The 18,141-nt window shown below is 41.2% G+C and overlaps 1 long non-coding RNA gene across 14 annotated transcripts in view; it reads left to right on the forward strand.

Moving 5' to 3' along the window:
• The first annotated feature begins 386 nt into the window (after nt 1-386).
• Nucleotides 387-18,141, forward strand: part of LOC309615154 — an 86,616-nt gene continuing 68,861 nt past the window's right edge. For 7 of the 14 annotated variants that reach the window (XR_014236552.1, XR_014236553.1, XR_014236554.1 and 4 more), the window contains exon 1: nt 922-1,014. This is a non-coding gene — a long non-coding RNA (uncharacterized lncRNA). Of the gene's footprint in view, nt 1,015-18,141 lie in introns of all 14 variants that reach the window. The other 7 variants (XR_014236546.1, XR_014236547.1, XR_014236548.1 and 4 more) reach the window with 3 other exon arrangements.

Consider the following 18,141-nt stretch of genomic DNA (forward strand, 5'->3'; position numbering starts at 1 on the left):
GCCAGTACCCTCCCCTTGGAAGGGCGCCTAGGGGCGGGAGGGGGCTCTCGGCTGCAGGAAGCTGTCGGGGCGGGGGTTACTTCCGGCAGAGGGCTGATTTGGAGGCAAGCTGAACCTCGTCGCCACACCAGGGAGCAGGCAGAAGGAAGACCCTCACGGAGCCCTCCAGAGCGCGTAACAGGAGAGCCCGCATTCGGATGCCTGCCCATACACTGGGAACAAAGGGCCCGTCGGTGTCAAGTGGAGGCGCTGTCGTGACCAGCGGAGAAGGTTACGAGCTTACAAGCGACAGTCTCGTAAAACGCGACCGGCCTCTCCGTCCTCCGCCCCCCACGCCGCAGCAGTGCATGCTGGGAAGCGGGAGGCGTTGCTAGAACGGGAAGAAGCCGGACCCCCCTGCGAAGCGCTGCCGTCAACCCCGAGCGCACGTTCCGGTCCCTCGGGGAAACTTAAAAAAAAAAAATTCTTGGTATGCTCAGATATTCCGATTTAACTGGTCTGGAATGGAACCCAGGCATTGACATTTTAAATGAGCAGCCTGAATTGGGAACCACTTCCCTGAAGCCTGTGCTTGGGAGAAGGTGGAGGCTTGCCAGATTTAGCAAACAGAATGAGAGGTACTTAGATGACAACGTTATTTATCTAGAACTCTAATTTCATTGGCATTCTGCAGTTTTAAGAGGGAAGGAAAAGTACTGGAAATGGACAGAAGGTTGAAATTTTAAAGTGAACAGGGCAGAATCTTAAGGAACGAAAATAACCGTTTAATGATAAAAGGTGACTGAAACACTATGGAATTGGGCTGATCTGTCACTCAAAGGAGCTGCTACCAAGTGAGAAATGGGGGGTTTGAGAGTTTGGGAGCAATTTCAGGAAAAATAAACCGTTTCATGTTTATGACCCCAGTGAACTGAGATTCCCAGTAAACCAGTGATATCGCTCTGACCTTGCCCCAGAGATGAGCAAACAGAAGCCTGGAGAATTTACGTGATTTGTGCAAGTTCAACACAGCTGGTAAGTGACAGAGCCAGGATTTGAACCTAAGTTAACTTGGCTCAAAAAAAAAAAAAAGGAGTGGGTGGGAGTTAATGGAGTAGAAAGCTCTTTCTGCTGTGCCATAATGACTTTCAGAAGTGTTTTTTTTTTTTTTTTGGTATTAGTAATATTAACAGATTGATTCCCTAAAACCATAGTTAACCCATAAAATAGCCCCAACTTCATTTGAGGTAGGGGCTGGAGTTGCGCATTCTGGAGCCTTGGGGGCCCAGACCCTCTGGACTGGCCTGTTCCTGCCTGCCGGCCCTGCCCTGGGTGAGCAGGGTGAGGGGCTGAGCTGGGACATGCCTGTCTCCCGTCCTGTCCTCTCAGTGGCTGCTTGGATGTTTACTTTGCGGCGATTTCTGCTGCTCCATCATGGTGTTGACTGCTTAAATTTCTGTATTTTAATTAAATGCCATCTCACTGTGCCTGTACTTGTTGTGCTCGAGTCCTGAGGCTGTTTTAGGAAAGGGTACAATTTTGCAAATGGAATGGAGAAAAATAAACAAAACCACCTGTTCTGCAAGACTGCGTGCTGCCCAGTGGAGCTCTCCCATCCGTCCCTCCCTCCCTGACTCCCTCCCACCAAAGGAGGGAGGTTCCCTATCCCCATCCAAAAGTAACCTTTAGATGGGGGCTCCCAGTCACAGGGCCTTGGCTTTGGGGGGCTGAGAACAAGCTGTCGTGACAGGCGGGGGCAGCGACTCACAGTGTGGGGGAAGGCAGGCTGCTGAGGGCGGCTGGTACCCAAATTGCCTTATGCTCCAATATGTGAAAGAGGCAAAACTTACTAATGAGTAATACCAGCCTTCGGCTCGCCCATTCCCACCACCTGTTAAAGGAAAATGTGTCTTTCCCCCCTCAGCTCCCCTCTTTCCTCACCCACATGTGGAATTCCATGTTTGCCAGCCTGTCTCCTGGGATTTTGAGTCGTGGGATAGAGGGATGGGTGCAGACAGGACTACAAGAAACAGGAGGGAGGAGAAAAGGAACTAAAGTGAAGGGGTTTGCGGACTGGGCTTTCAGGAACGTTTTTGGTAGAGTTGAGAGTAAGATATAAAATAAGTTTTAGGCTGGGAGAGAAAAGGTATTTTTTTTCCTAAATAATTTATTGAGGTGAAATTCACATAACATAAAATTATCCTTTTTAAAGTGAAAAATTCAGTGGCGTTTAGTTACATTCACCATGTTGTGGAACCACCACCTATCTATCTGTTTCTGAAACATTTTCATCACCTCAAAGTAAAACCGTGAGAAAGGGTAGTTTAAGATGGTCGATATGGAATAGGAATTGGATCCCTTCATGTTCTTTAAGAGAAGTGAAAATCTCTTGGGGTTTGTTCTTAATAACTTGAGTTGTGGACTTTGGTAAGACTTTGACCTACCCAAACTAGGCCATAAGGTCCCTGAGGGTTATTGGGTTCCATATACACATACAGTGATCCCACGGTTACCCCATTGCCCCCTGGCAGGAGACCTGCAGGAACACTTAACCCTAAACACAGCATTAGGTCCTGCACATCCCAGACTATGGGTTCCTCACAGTGGCCTTGGTATTTGTCATGACATGATTTCACCGGGTCAGATGTTGGGAGGGACAGGAGGCATTCTCTGTGATGTGTCCTGTACCCACATCCCCTAAGGAGGGTCTGGCCTTAGTATCCCCCAGGAAAGGCCCCCACCAGCAGCTTTGGAGTTCAGACTTTGAGTATACCCAGAATCCTTGAGGTACCCTTCAGATAAGTGGAACTACTCACTCCCATCCATATATTCCCTGCAACTTCTCATTTCTTAGTCCTCTCAAGTGTCCACCCCACCCGCCCTCTCCCCCAGTCTCTTACCCCAGATGACCAGGTGCTAATAGCCTTTTAACTTTCTCCATCTTCATATAATGATAAAAGATTATATACACATAGATATATAGATTATATATCTATCAGATAGATGATAGATGATAAATAGATACAATCTCTGTATATGTAGGGTTTGGGGGAGTTCATTGCTTTCTCTGGAAAAATTAGATCATGGATTTTGTACATATTCTATTTCTCACTCAAAAATACATTGTGGAAATCCCTCTGTCACCTGGTATGGTTCTAATTCATCGTTTTGTGTTGGCTTACATAATAATTCATGATGAGACTCTTTCATAATTTATCCATTATTTATCTTTCTCTTGAAAGACATTTTTTTTTGTTTTACGTTTCTGTCACTACAAACAGTGAAGCAATAAATATTCTTAAGCCTGTATCTTTATGTACTGATGCTTTTGCTTCTACCGAATAGATTCCAAGGTTGAAGGGCATGTGTATTTTAAAATTTATTATATATTTCCAGATTGCTTTCAAAAAGACCCAAACATCATATTTTCAGTAGTAAAATATGGAGAATGCTTTACCCACACCCCTACTAGCAACAGTCGCTATCACTCTTGTTTTAATATTTTCCATTCAGATCGTCGTAAAGTGATATTTCATTGTAAACTTAATTTGCAGTTTGTGGACTACTGGTGAGCTTGAGCATCTTTTCAAGTTTGTTGAGAATTTGGATTTGCTTTTCTGTGAATTATCTATTCATAGTCTTTGCCCATTTTTTGATTGGGCAATTTGTAGGAGCTCTTTTTATAGTATTGTTATTTATCATTTATCTGTCATCTGTAAAACTTTTTCCCTCCAAATCTATCACTTACCTATTATCTTAGTGGCATTTTCAATTTAAGTCAAATATGTCTTTGTTCAGAGGTTCTGGGTTTCCTGTTCTGAAAAGAAGATTCCCCAACCCATGTATTTACCTAGATTTTCTTCTAAGCTATTTATTGTTTTATTTTATACAAATGTAACAAGTCTTATATATGTCTAAAATTTGTTTTTGTATATAGCATAAGATGGGATTCAACTTGTTCTAGTAAGTTGAGCTAGTATCATTTATTAAATAATCTATTCTTTCCCTGCTATCTTGAATTATCAGCTTTGTATTAAATGCTCACATGTACCGGGATTGATTTTTTCATCCCCTATTCTGTACCTCTCACTGGTGGTCTCTTCCTATACTAATACACAATGATTTAATTACTATAGCTTTTTGGAGTGCTCTGATACTGATAAGGTTAGATGTCTCTTACTGTTACTCTTTTTCCTATTTTTCTTATCTTCTGAACATTTATTGTCTGTGTAAGTTCTAAGCACATTTTATCCAATTAAAAAACAAAACCTGTTGGAGGCAAAGTAAGTTTATGGTATTAGAAGTCAAGATAGTAGGTGGTTTCTCCTTGGTGTTGGGGGACACTGGAGGGGACGGGATGGGGAACTTAAGGAGTGCTGGTTATGTTATATTTCTTTATGGGGATGTTAGTTACATGGGCACACTTAAGGTTTGGCACTTTTCTGTATGTACACTATACTTCAAAACCAATTTACTTACAATCAAAAAATCTACTGGTGCTGTGGAGAGAAATCTAAATAAGATCTAAATAAATGAAAGGGGGACCGTGGCTGTGGATTGAGAGACTCAACATAGTAAAGATAACTAATTCTCCCCAAAGTGATATACAAATATAATGCAGTTCCTATTAAAACCCCAGCCAAAAAAAAAAAAAAAAAACAACCCACAAACTACTGGGATTATAATTGGCATTGTATTACATTTATATTTGCGGGGAGAAGGAATTTGTTAAGATATTAACTCCTCTGAACAAATTGTTTGGTGTTAAAATTTCTTCAGATTTTGTTTTGGTTTTTTTTCATAAGGTTTTTTTCCATAGTCTTATGTTTCTTTTATATTTATCCCTCAATATTTTATAGATTTTGTCACTATACTTAGTTGAATATTTTTCTCATTTCTATTTTTAGATGAACATGCTATAGTATAGAGAAGTGATTAATTTTTGTATGCGTTTCTGTAAAATTTGTCACCTTACCAAATTCTTCATCAATTTGAGTGTTTTTTTAAAATAAGTGTTTCCTGGGTTTTCTAGGAATACAGTCATGTGGTCAATGGAAAAAAATATTATCAAATATTTATGTCAGTTACTTAATTTTATGTTCTTATTGTATTTTCTAAAAACCTCCAAGGCAATGTTAAACAGGAACATTAACAGCAGGCATAAATCTGAAAAGAAGAGATAAAACCATGAGCAAAAAGAAATATTCCAATACTTTATTTCTTCTTTCACATGCTTGTACTAATCAGTTTATTTTCTTACCTTATGACATTTGTTTCAATCTCTGAATCTTGAAGAAAATGTTGAGTTGCAGTGGCAATAGTGGGCATTTTTGTCTGGATTTGATTTTAATTGAAGTGCTTTTGGTGTTTGACCAATGAGAATGATATTGGCTATTGCTTTTTGATAAAGAGACTTTATTATATACAACAACTATCATTTCATTCTTATTTTCCTTAAAGCTTTAATATGGATGGCTGCTGAATTTTATCAAATGCCTTTTCAGGAACTATTGATAGGGTATGGTTTTTCACTTTTAGTTTATTGATGAAAATATTTATGTTGATAGATTTCTTGGTGTTGTGCTTTGTAATCCTAGAATAAACTCTGCTTAGTTACAGTGTATTATTTTTTTTGCCACATGGCTAGATTCTATTTGTTAATTTTTTTTTTTAAAGTGCCTTTCAGCTATTTGGGTATAGTATGAGTCATGTCCACTGGCTTTTTTTTTTTTAATTAATTAATTTATTTATTTATTTTTGGCTGTGTTGGGTCTTCGTTTCTGTGCGAGGGCTTTCTCTTGTTGTGGTAAGCGGGGGCCAGTCTTCATCACGGTGCGCGGGCCTTTCACTATTGCGGCCTCTCTTGTTGCGGAGCACAGGCTCCAGACGCGCAGGCTCAGTAGTTGTGGCTCATGAGCCTAGTTGCTCCGCGGCATGTGGGATCTTCCCAGACCAGGGCTCGAACCTGTGTTCCCTGCATTAGCAGGCAGATTCTCAACCACTGTGCCATCAGGGAAGCCCTGTTAATATTTTATCTAGCATTAAAATCATGCTTGCTTCATAAAATAAATTGAGAAGCTTTCAATTTTTTCCATGGTCTAGAATAAATTAATTAACACTGATATTATCTATTCTTTGAAGATTAGAAAGCTGAGCTGTTAAACCATCTGTCCTGATACCCTTGTTAATGGTTGATATTTAACAACCTTTCTTTTCTCTCCCACTAAAATTGTTATTCAGGTTTTCACTTGGATTAATTTTGGTAATTTCCTCTATATCTTCAGATTTATTTTCATAGAATTAGCATATAATAAATTCTTATAATTATTTTAATCTCTTCTGTTTCTGTGATATGGCTCTTTTTTCACTCCCAATTTTGTCTATTTTTTTAAATTGAGGTATAATTGACAGAACATTATGTGTTTCAGGTGTTCTTGTTTATTTTTTATTTATTTATTTATTTTTAATCGTCCAAAATTATTGTATTATTCTTTTTTTTAAAATTAATTAATTTATTTATTTATGGCTGTGTTGGGTCTTCATTTCTGTGCAAGGGCTTTCTCTAATTGTGGCAAGCGGGGGCCACTCTTCATCGCGGCGCGCGGGCCTCTCACTGTCGCGGCCTCTCTTGTTGCGGAGCACAGGCTCCAGACGCGCAGGCTCAGTAGTTGTGGCTCATGAGCCTAGTTGCTCCGCGGCATGTGGGATCTTCCCAGACCAGGGCTCGAACCTGTGTTCCCTGCATTAGCAGGCAGATTCTCAACCACTGCGCCACCAGGGAAGCCCTATTGTATTATTCTTAATTAGAGCAACGCTCTTGGGACCATTGATGTCATCTGCAGCTTTTGATCCAACGTCGGCTACGCGGCTGAGACAAATCTGGGATGTGGGGGGATGGGACGTGTGGGGAAGGGTGGGGCATCCCGACCCAGCCTCGTCCCTGAGCCCCTGAGTCCCAGGGCAGATGCTGGCGGGCAGGTGGCTCTGGGCTCTCACGTCTGGGGAGCATTCTTGTTTATTTGTTTGTTCTCACTTTTCTTTAAACAGACTAGGGAAGGGTTTATCAATTTCATTGAACTTTTTAAGAACAAGCTTTTGGATTTGTTCAGTAGTGTCTCATATGATTTTCTTTTCTATTTAGTTCACTCCGCTTTCATGTTTACTAATTCTCTTTTAGAAGACTTTATCTTCCTCCTTCCTTCCCCTTTCTCTCTCCAGAGGAGATATAATAAACGCTTTTGCTTTGTTACCTCATCTGTCTCCCACTTCTGGGTTTTGCTGAGATACAAAAGAGTTTTTCATTCTGGATTATTATTATTATTAGAATTTCCTTGGAATGTTCCTTGCCTATTTCAAGAATCCTCATTTAGAATTTATATTACACATTCTCAGGCAACCTACTGTTATGGATTTGGATATTACACATATTTATATAAATAGCAAGCATTATAGCTCACTACTCTTTCCTTTTACTTATTCTTTTTTCCTGATCTTGAGGTCTCTGCTATGATTCATCTGTTGTTTAATTAGAGCCCTTTCTTTAGTATTTTCCCCAGATAGGGCGTGGGAATAATATATTCTCTGAATTCTTGCACGCCCCAAATATCTTTCTTTCTCATTGACAGAGGAAGGCTAACTTGGCCAGCAGAGGAATCCTAGGTTGCAGTCCTTTTTCTCAAAAGTCCGTAAATGTTACTCTCCTAGTTTTCAGTGCAGCAGAGTTGAGTGCCAATGTGATTCTCCTTTCTTGTTCTTTTTACCTGTAAACCTGAAAGATTTATTGCTTTACCTTTGGAATTTGGAAATTGACCAAGATACACCTGGGTGTAGAATTTGGTGAAAACTTGTAAGACAGGTACTGATCTTTCCTCATCTGTACCAAATTTTCTTGCATCATTGTTTGTTGCCTCTCTCCAGCTGTTCCTCCTTCTCCTTCTGGAATTGCTGTTTTCCCTATGGAAGCCATCAGTTCTGTGGTTTGAGTTGTTTCTTCCACTTGATCCTCTAGGCCCTGAATTGAGCCTCAACACTGACTATCCTACTCTTTACTTAACTGAATTTGTTTTAATTTGAAAATCACATTTGCCTATTTAAATTCTAGGCTGTCTTCTGCAGGTGTTTTAAAAATCTCCTCAGCACCTCTTATTACTGTTATTTTTTTGTATAGTTTGTAGACGATCTCCTCCAGTAGCTCTAAAATTTTACAAGTCTTTATTTTTTATGTTTTGATTGCTTTGTTTATTATTTCTCTCTCTCTAGCTGTTGTCCTTCTCTGATGTATTATTTTTCTTTGTTTAATCCTTGGGGTTTGGGTATAGTTGCTAAGAGCCTTCTGCAGCATCACTTCTGAGAGTAGTGGAAGGCCCTGTGGTCTCTGTTGCAGGGGCTGCCAGTGGAGCAAACGGTGGGTTGTCAGATCCCTGTGAAGGCACCACAGGAAGGAAGCCTTTAGGTTTCCCATCTTTTCATGAGATTCCCAACCTCAAGGATGAAATCAGTAACTTCCCTTTTCAGCTCTTGAGTTGGAATATACCAGTGGATACAGACATGCCCCGGGGTGGGCAGTCCCTCAGACCAGCTCCCCCAAGATCCTCAGTGTTCAGACCCTTTCCTGAGTCCTTCAGACACTAGTGGCCAGGCTCTTAGATGGCCCAGAGGGGAAAAAGTCATTTAACTGCACAGGCGCCCCCTTACCAGTTGCCAGCATCTGTCTGGATTAGGTAGGATAGACAGTCTGGAATTGTGGTTGGGAGGGAAGGGAGGTCAGAACATCTTCCCTAGTTCCTGCTCATTTCTACAAGTCAAAACTCTATCCATCCTTAAAGGTTGTTTTAAAAAACCACTTCCTTTATGAATCTCTTTCTGATCCTCATGTCCCAATGGCTCTCAACTCTGGCTGAACATTGGTATCTCCTGAGGAGCTTTAAAAAAACACCAATGCGTGGGTCCACCCTGAAAGATTCTGATTTAACAGGTTGGGCTCTGGGATTTGTAAAGCCCTCCTGGCGACTCTACCAGATACAGCCTGACTGAACATCACTCATCTCACCTGATGTGATCATTCCCTCCCACCTTCTCACAGCATCCAGTGTTTCCTGTGTTATACCTTTCAGGAATGAATTTTATCCTCCTACCAGTAAGCTTCTTGAGCTCACATTCATTTATTCACTCAGTAATTGTCATTTGTTTCTTTCATTCACTCATTCATTTATTCATTCAACAAACATTTAGTGTCTATTGTATTCCAGGTGTCAGACCCTGGAAGATTCAAAGATGAATAAAAGTCTCTGAGAAAATATATTTACAGACTTGTGTGAGTTTAGTTAGGGTTTTTCAAAGGAAGAGGATCTTCTCCTTGCACTTTTCCCTAAAATAAACTGGGAGGAAACTGCTATGGACTGCTTGCCTGAAAAGTGCTTTTGTGAGAAAAGGTGCTATCACAAATTCAATTTTTAAAAATCCAGATAAATAAAGACCACAGTGTCAATTGTTGACAGAGACAAGTGGGACGAGCCAGAGAGATCTGTGAGCAGGCAAACCTCAAAAGCCACATAGCACGCAGGCTTGTGTCACTAGCAGCTGATGCTTCCTAACCCAGAATCTAAACTCCGGGAAGAAATGATGGCAAAGTTATCTTTTCTTGCCACAAATTTCTCTTTTTTTCCAGAAGTGGGTGTATTCAGAGGCACTATATGAATAACGTTTGCTCTGAGTCATGGAAATGAAAAAACATTTCTGACTGTGAAGTTTTCGGTGCAGTGTAATGTTTGCCGGTCCCCTGTACACACTGGTGAAGAGTGAGTGTTTTGGGGGTAGGACTCCCTGCCTGAGAACTGGGTGATGATGCAGTTCTGGCCCCTCTGGGACATTTTCCTCCATGGTCATGAGCACCCGTCACACACAACTGGGTGCCTAGGTGGTCTCTTTTCATCCTGAGTGAATGTTTGTGTGGACCAGCTTTCACAAATGGGCAGATGGAATGCCAGAGGAAGGGGTGTCTATGATGACAGGCTGTTTTAGGCTAAATTCTATAAGCCCCAGACAGAGTAAGGAAAATTGGCTTCTGAGTTAGAACCAAAAATGCCACAAAGTTAGAGTAATTTTTCCCTCTCTTATTTATTGCATTTAGAGTCCCATCTCACCTATCTGGAACCTAGCCAAGAACCAAGAAAGAAACCAAAAAATAAAAATTTAAAAAAGGGCTCTAATAAGCGTAGCTGGAGATACTGGAAGTCCTACCATGTGGGCACTCAGGCACTTTCCATCTAGGAAGACCCAGCTCTCACCCAACAGCCATTTTCTTTTCTTTACACACAGTTTTAACAAGTTTGAGGATCTGGTTATCCAAACCTAGATGGATAGTTACACATTGGAAGCGATGTAACGGATGCTATAGACGTGTGCACTGACAACCGTGAGAAGCAAGTAAGAGACAGAAAAAAGGAAATGTGCATACAGCGGCATGTCTCCATCTTTTCAGCCCACTCTACTTTCAGTAAATGTGAACGTTTCGCCTCCTTCCAGAGTTTCTGGCACCTCAGGTAGATACACCCTCCCTCCTTGCCACACTGGCTGGCCTGAGAAGTGGACTCTTGAGTTGGAGGTTGGCACACAGGAGGTTTATTAAAAGAGTGAACATGGCATCCATGCTGTGGAAGGGAGGGCAAGGAAGTAGGAGTCACTTCTGGAAAAGAGAGAAATTTGTGGCGAGAGAAGGGAACTTTGTTGTTTTTTTTGTGGAGTTTAGATTCCAGCTTGAAAATTCAAACTACAGTGTAACCCGACAGTAGCCTTAGCCAACTCCAAGGAAAGAGCTGGAGCTAGCATAGTTCTTCTGAGTTGTCCTCAGTTGGATGAAGATGTCCATCATATATTCCTGTATTGAAGGTCATTGAACATAAGCTGTCTAGGCTCCTTGGGTGCGGAGGCTCTCAGAAGGGGCTGGCAGATGAAAGCTCTCTGTTGACAACGCTCTCTGCAGCTGAGGCAAAAGTCCTTCATGGAAGGATACCTGGGTGGCACATCACAGTGTCCACCAAACTCCGTGACATCCCCTGGAGGGCTAGGATATTCTCACCTTCTCTGTGTCTCTAACAATTGTTTAAACAAGATAGATGTTTATTTCTCTTGAAGGACTTGATTGATGGCTATGACAGAGACTGCTAAGTATCCATCAAATATCCATTCCAGATATTCTGGTAATGATAACAGGGCTAGAAAATATTATTTTCCTGTCATCCTCGTTAGTAGGTATAGCCATTGGTTTTGGCCAGTGAGATATAAACATCAGTATGTGTGGAGATACGGAGAAGCCTTTGCAGAAGTTGATGGCTCAGCTTTCTCCCTTCTTCCTTTCCACTACCAGTGATGTGGACCAGTTAGATGGGCTCTGGCAGCCATCTCAGACCAAAAGGTAACTTTAAAGACAGAAGCTATGTACTTACAAGGTAGATCAGAAGAACAGGAGGAACCTGACTCCACAGTGACACTGGAGCCGCCAGACCACATCTGAACTGATATCTCTGGACTTCTTTTTATAGGAGAAATAAACATCTATCTTGTTTAAACAATTGTTATTTTGAGTTTTCTGTTTTACAGCCAAATTTGACCCCAGCAAATTCAAGGGCCAAGCTCTACTGGGGATTTCTTATGGTTGAGATAGAGATTTTTGCTTCCTTAATAATTCTGGAATCTATCTCCTCTCCATTGCCCCTGTCCCTTTAGTGGAAGTCCTTACTGTTTCCCCTTGAATCTTCACCCCCTCCAATAAGTTGTCTGTACCGCTGCCAGAGGGATCTTCTAAATGACAAGTTTGATTATATCACTCCCACTGTTAAAAACCTTTCAAGAGGCTGGTAAGCTCTAACTTGTTTGTGATAGGATGTTTTGTCTTATGAATTGAATATTAGGATCTGAGCATGTCCTACTCCATATTTGTGTTTATTTCGTTATGCGGTTTATATCATGTGTCCATATGTATCCAAGGAACATTGCTAGAAACATCACTGGAAGTTCCTGCAGGAGAGGAAGCCACTGGTGAGCACTGTATCCTACAATAGCCAATGAAAGAACATAAATTTATTTGCTAGTAAGCTGGGAGTTGGGCACATCTAAACCCACTTAGGAGTCATAGTCCAGCAGCCACCTCTTTCCCCAACCACACAATCTTACTCCTCTTAGTAACATTTCATTGCTATCTGAGCCATTCCATTTTTCCTTCCTGTATCAGTGCTCTGAGCACTCCCGGGGTTTTTTTGCAATGAAAATGCAGATTTCAGACCCACAGCTGAACCTTTAGTCATCTCTAAAGCTCCATAGGATGAATTGCTTTCATTGGTTTTCAGAAGTTATCAGTGGGTTCCATTGTGTTGTTCTACTATATCAATATTCTCCTTCCCGTGAAGATGTCTTTGCCTTTATTTTTGTGTGTGGTGCATTTAAAAAAACATTTGTTCTGAGATCTTTGTAGATTCACATACTGTTGTGAGAAATAATAATAGTAATAATAGTACCCTTCACTTGATTTCTTCCAATGGTAATATCTTGGGTAATTTTTGTACAGTATCACAATCAAGAGATTGACATTGATACAATCTGCATTAATTTTTAAAAAATTTTATTGTTTTCCTTCTTTTAAGATACATTATATACTTAAAAGGCAGTAACTCTTGCACCGTCAAGTTAGTAGAAGATATACAATGTACTCTTTTTACTTCTGTTCGTATGTATTGTACAGAGCCTGTGTGCTTCTTGTAATGTAAATAAAAAATTTTCAAGAGCTCCTTTTCCGCCTTGGGATAAAGTCTGGAAATCTTTACATAACCTTCCAGCTGCTCCAAGTTCTGGCCCTAACTCCTCACCCTTATCCATTGCCACTCCTTTCTTGCTCCCCTCACACCCCGCTTTACGGATCTCCACTGCCTGAAAAACCCTCTTCTAACTGGATCTAGATAATTCCCATCCATCTTTCAGCTTAAACAAAGTCTTTAACTCCTCCTAGAAGCATTAGCTACCTTCTCTCTCAGGCTGGGTTAGATACCTTTTTATTTTTTACTTCCTTCATGCCTGGCACAAAGAAGATGCCCAATAAATATTTGTTGAATGAATGAGCAAATGAGTGAATAACTCTAACCAGTTTAAGAGAGTTGGAATAAACTGACTACCTTTTTTTCATTACCTAATTCTAGATTCCACTGTTGGGAGGACTCCTGTTTAATTGCCTTCATATGGGCAGCACCTAGCGCAATGCCCTGCATATACTAAGTGTTCAATATGTGATGATGGATGACCAGAAAGGAGGTGGGAATTGAGACAAGAAGAGCAATGCGAGCACAGGCTAGGAGATAGTGTGTTCCAGGACACTGAGTGGACCGTTTGGCTCAGAAAAATCATTTTATAGGTCATTTAATCCATTTGACCAGCAAGTCTGGCTTATATCACTGGTTATCTTAATAACAGGCATTTTCCTGGTCCCTCTTGCTCCTGCACCACCAAAATAAAATATAAAAGAATCCGCAGCTTCTGCAGCCCTCAGTTCCGTGAACATCATTAACCCCCACAGGCTCAGTTAGCGCCTGTGCTCATCGATAGCTATTCCCGGGATCCTAGGATCCAGAATCAAAGGGAGTGATTAGTTAGATCTGCTACATTCACCTTCAGAAAGGTAAGATTCACCTGAATGCTCATGTAAACTTAAAATGATCTCCTGAATAGCTATGCTATCGTTAAAATTTAAAGGGACACTCTCATTCTCTCAGTACAGTATTTTATTTTAGGGCAACGTGACGCTCCTGGAGCTGGAGTCCACAAGCCAGTTTTGCAGCCGGTGGTTTCTCTGGGCACCTGCAGCAGCGGCACATGCTCCTGCCCATGAGACGTTCCTTTCCAGGGTGTTGGGTGCACTCCCAGTGAACCAGAGACAGGGTCATGGGAGGAGAACGCCCCCAGTTTTGCACCCTGGTTCTGCTTCTCAACATGGATTTAGCCTCCTCCATTTCCACATGTGTAAAATGTGGAAGTATGATGGTCCTACCTCATTGGGTAGTTGTGAGGATCCTTTGGGGGCAATGCATGGGAACTTACAACAGGAGCAGGCACGTGGCAGATTCTTGATAAATGTTTTATCATCATCGTTATTATAAAAGAATCACAATTGACCATGGAGTATGGGGGGCTCAGGGACAGAGGTGGGTGTTCTTATAGGCACCTCTCTGAGTTTTTCATTATGTTAGGTCAGTGGTGCATAGATATAATTAATATTAGGTTTACCACATGTGGAAAGCTAAATAATGCCCCATCCCAAAAGATAGCTATGTCCCAATCCCTGGAACCTGTGAATGTCACCTTAAATGGCAAAAAAAAAAAAAAAAAAGACTTTATAGATGTGATTAAGGGGGGAGATAATCCTGGATTATGCAGGTGGACTGTAAATGCAATCACATGTATCCTGATAAGAAGGAGGCAGAAGGAGATCTGACACAGAGGAGGAGAAAGCAATGTGACCACAAAGTAATGCAGTCACAAGCCAAGGAATGCCATCAGCCACCAGAAGCTGGAAAAGACAAAGAATAGTTTCTCCTCTAGAGGGAGTGTGACCCTGCTGACACCTTGATTTCAGCCCAGTGAGACTGGTTTTAGACTTCTGTCCTCTCAAACTGGGAAAGAATAAATTTCTCTCTACCAAGTTGTGTTTACAGTAGCCACTGGAAACTAATACACCACTTAATTATTTGGTTGAATGACTGCAATAGCTGTGTTTGTAATTTTTATTTTTCCTGTTTGTTTTTGAAGTTATTGCCCTCATTCATTACGTCTTTTTAGGAAAAAAAAAAAGCATTAGAAATTAATGGACCCGAGTATAGGCCCTGAACCAAGATGGCGGAGTAGAAGGACGTGCTCTCACTCCCTCTTGTGAGACCACCAGAATCACAACTAGCTGCTGGACAATCATCAACAAGAGGACACTGAAACTCACCAAAAGAGATACCCCACATCCAAAGACAAAGGAGAGCCACAATGAGACAGTAGGACGGGTGCAATCACAGTAAAATCAAATCCCATAACTGCTGGGTGGGTGACTCACAGACTGGAGAACACTTATACCACAGAAATCCACCCAGTGGAGTGAAGGTTCTGAGCCCCACGTCAGGCTTCCCAACCTGGGGGTCTGGCAAGGGGAGGAGGAATTCCTAGAGAATCAGATTTTGAAGTCTGGTGGGATTTGATTGCAGGACTTTGACAGGACTGGGGGAAACAGAGACTCCACTCTTGGAGGGCACACACAAAGTAGTGTGCGCATCGGAACCCAGGGGAAGGAGCAGTGACCCCATAGGAGACTGAACCAGACCTACCTGCTAGTGTTGGAGGGTCTCCTGCAGAGGCGGGGTGTGGCTGTGGCTCACCATGGGGACAAGGACACTGGCAGCAGAAGTTCTGGGAAGTACTCCTTGGCGAGAGCCCTCCCAGAGTCTGCCATTAGCCCCACCAGAGAGCCCAGGTGGCTCCAGTGTTGGGTTGCCTCGGGCCAAACAAGCAACAGGGAGGGAACCCAGCCCCACTCATCAGCAGTCAAGTGGATTAAAGTTTTACTGAGCTCTGCCCACCAGAGCAACAGCTCTACCCACCACCAGTCCCTCCCATCAGGAAGTTTGCACAATCCTCTTAGATAGCTGCATCCACCAGAGGGCAGACAGCAGAAGCAAGAAGAACTACAATCCTGCAGCCTGTGGAACAAAAACCACATTCACAGAAAGATAGACAAGATGAAAAGGCAGAGGGCTATGTACCAGATGAAGGAACAATATACAACCCCAGAAAAACAACTAAATGAAGTGGAGATAGGCAACCTTCCAGAAAAAGAATTCACAATAATGATAGTGAAGATGATCCAGGACCTCGGAAAAAGACTAGAGGCAAAGATCGAGAAGATGCAAGAAATGTTTAACAAAGACTTAGAAGAATTAAAGAACAAACAGAGATGAACAATACAACAACTGAAATGAAAACTACACTAGAAGGAATCAATAGCAGAATAACTGAGGCAAAAGAACGAATAAGTGACCTGGAAGACAGAATGGTGGAATTCACTGCTGAGGAACAGAATAAAGAAAAAAGAATGAAAGGAAATGAAGACAGCCTAAGAGACCTCTGGGACAACATTAAATGCAACAACATTCGCATTATAGGGGTCCCAGAAGGAGAAGAGAGAGGACCAGAGAAAATATTTGAAGAGATTATAGTCGAAAACTTCCTAACATGGGAAAGGAAATAGCCACCCAAGTCCAGGAAGCACAGAGATTCCCATACAGGATAAACCCAAGGAGAAACACACTGAGACACATAGTAATCAAATTGGCAAAAATTAAAGACAAAGAAAAATTATTGAAAGCAGCAAGGGAAAAATGACTAATAATATACAAGGGAATTCCCATAAGGTTGACAGCTGATTTCTCAGCAGAAACTCTACAAGCCAGAAGGGAGAGGCATGATATACTTAAAGTGATGGAAAGGAAGAAGCTACAATGAAGATTACTCTACCCAGCAAAGGATATCATGCAGATTCATTGGAGAAATCAAAAGCTTTACAGACAAGCAAAAGCTAAGAGAATTCAGCACCACCAAACCAGCTCTACAACAAATGCTGAAGGAACTTCTCTAAGTGGGAAACACAAGAGAAGAAAAGAACCTACAAAAACAAACACAAAACAATTAGAAAATGGTCATAGGAACATACATATTGATAATTACCTTAAACGTGAATGGATTAAATGCTCCAACCAAAAGACACAGGCTTGCTGAATGGATACAAAAACAAGATCCATATATATGCTGTCTATAAGAGACCCACTTCAGACCTAGGGAAACATAGAGACTGAAAGTGAGGGGATGGAAAAAGATATTCCATGCAAATGGAAATTAAAAGAAAGCTGGAGTAGCAATACTCATATCAGATAAAATAGACTTTAAAATAAAGAATGTTACAAGAGACAAGGAAGGACACTACATAATGATCAAGGGATAAATCCAAGAAGATGATATAACTGTCAGTCGCTGTTAGACTGAGGAACAAGTCCTGAGAGCAGGTGAGGGCATTAAGAAGAGATGGGGTCAGGAGGGTGGTGTACAAACACACACACTTTATTTCCCATCAAAACTCTTTTTATAGATTGCAGTAGGCAATACATGTTTTTCTTAAAATCACAAGACAGAATCATCAGACAGTATTTCCTTAATGTTGAAGTTATAGTACAAAACATTCTGCGAACCAGAATATAAACATGCGTGAGAACAGACTGTGATTACCAAAATATGCCAAGGACAAACTATAGTTAGAGAAACCACAAGCAACCTCACGGGCCAAGACTCATATCTTCTCTAATAACTCTTCCGGGTCCTGTCAGGAATTAAGCAGGACTTTGCCATGCTTTAAGCTGCAAGGACTGTGTCAGCTTGCAGCTGGTTCCCAACATATAACAATTATAAATATATATGCACCCAACATAGGAGCACCTCAATACATAAGGCAACTGCTAACAGCTATAAAAGAGGAAATCGAGAGTAACACAATAATAGTGGGGAACTTTAACACCTCACTTACACCAATGGACAGATCATCCAAAATGAAAATAAATAAGGAAACAGAAGCTTTAAATGACACAGTAGACCAGATAGATTTAATTGATATTTATAGGACATTCCATCCAACCACAGCAGATTACACTTTCTTAAGTGCGCCTGGAACATTCCCCAGGATAGATCACATCTTGGGTCACAAATCAAGCCTCAGTAAATTTAAGAAAATTGAAATCATATCAAGCATCTTTTCTGACCACAATGCTATGAGATTAGAAAAGAACTACAGGGAAGAAAACATTAAAAAACACAAACACATGGAGGCTAAACAATACGTTACTAAATAACCAAGAGATCACTGAAGAAATCAAAGAGGAAATCAAAAAATACCTAGAGACAAATGACAATGAAAGCACGATGATCCAAAACCTATGGGATGCACCAAAAGCAGTTCTAAGAGGGAAGTTTATAGCTATACAAGCCTACCTCAAGAAACAAGAAAAATCTCAAATAAACAATCTAACCTTACACATAAAGGCACTAGAGAAAGAAGAACAAACAAAACCCAAAGTTAGCAGAAGGAAAGAAATC

Source organism: Balaenoptera borealis (assembly GCF_965194805.1).
Source record: "Balaenoptera borealis genome assembly, chromosome: 17".
NCBI lineage: Eukaryota > Metazoa > Chordata > Mammalia > Artiodactyla > Balaenopteridae > Balaenoptera > Balaenoptera borealis.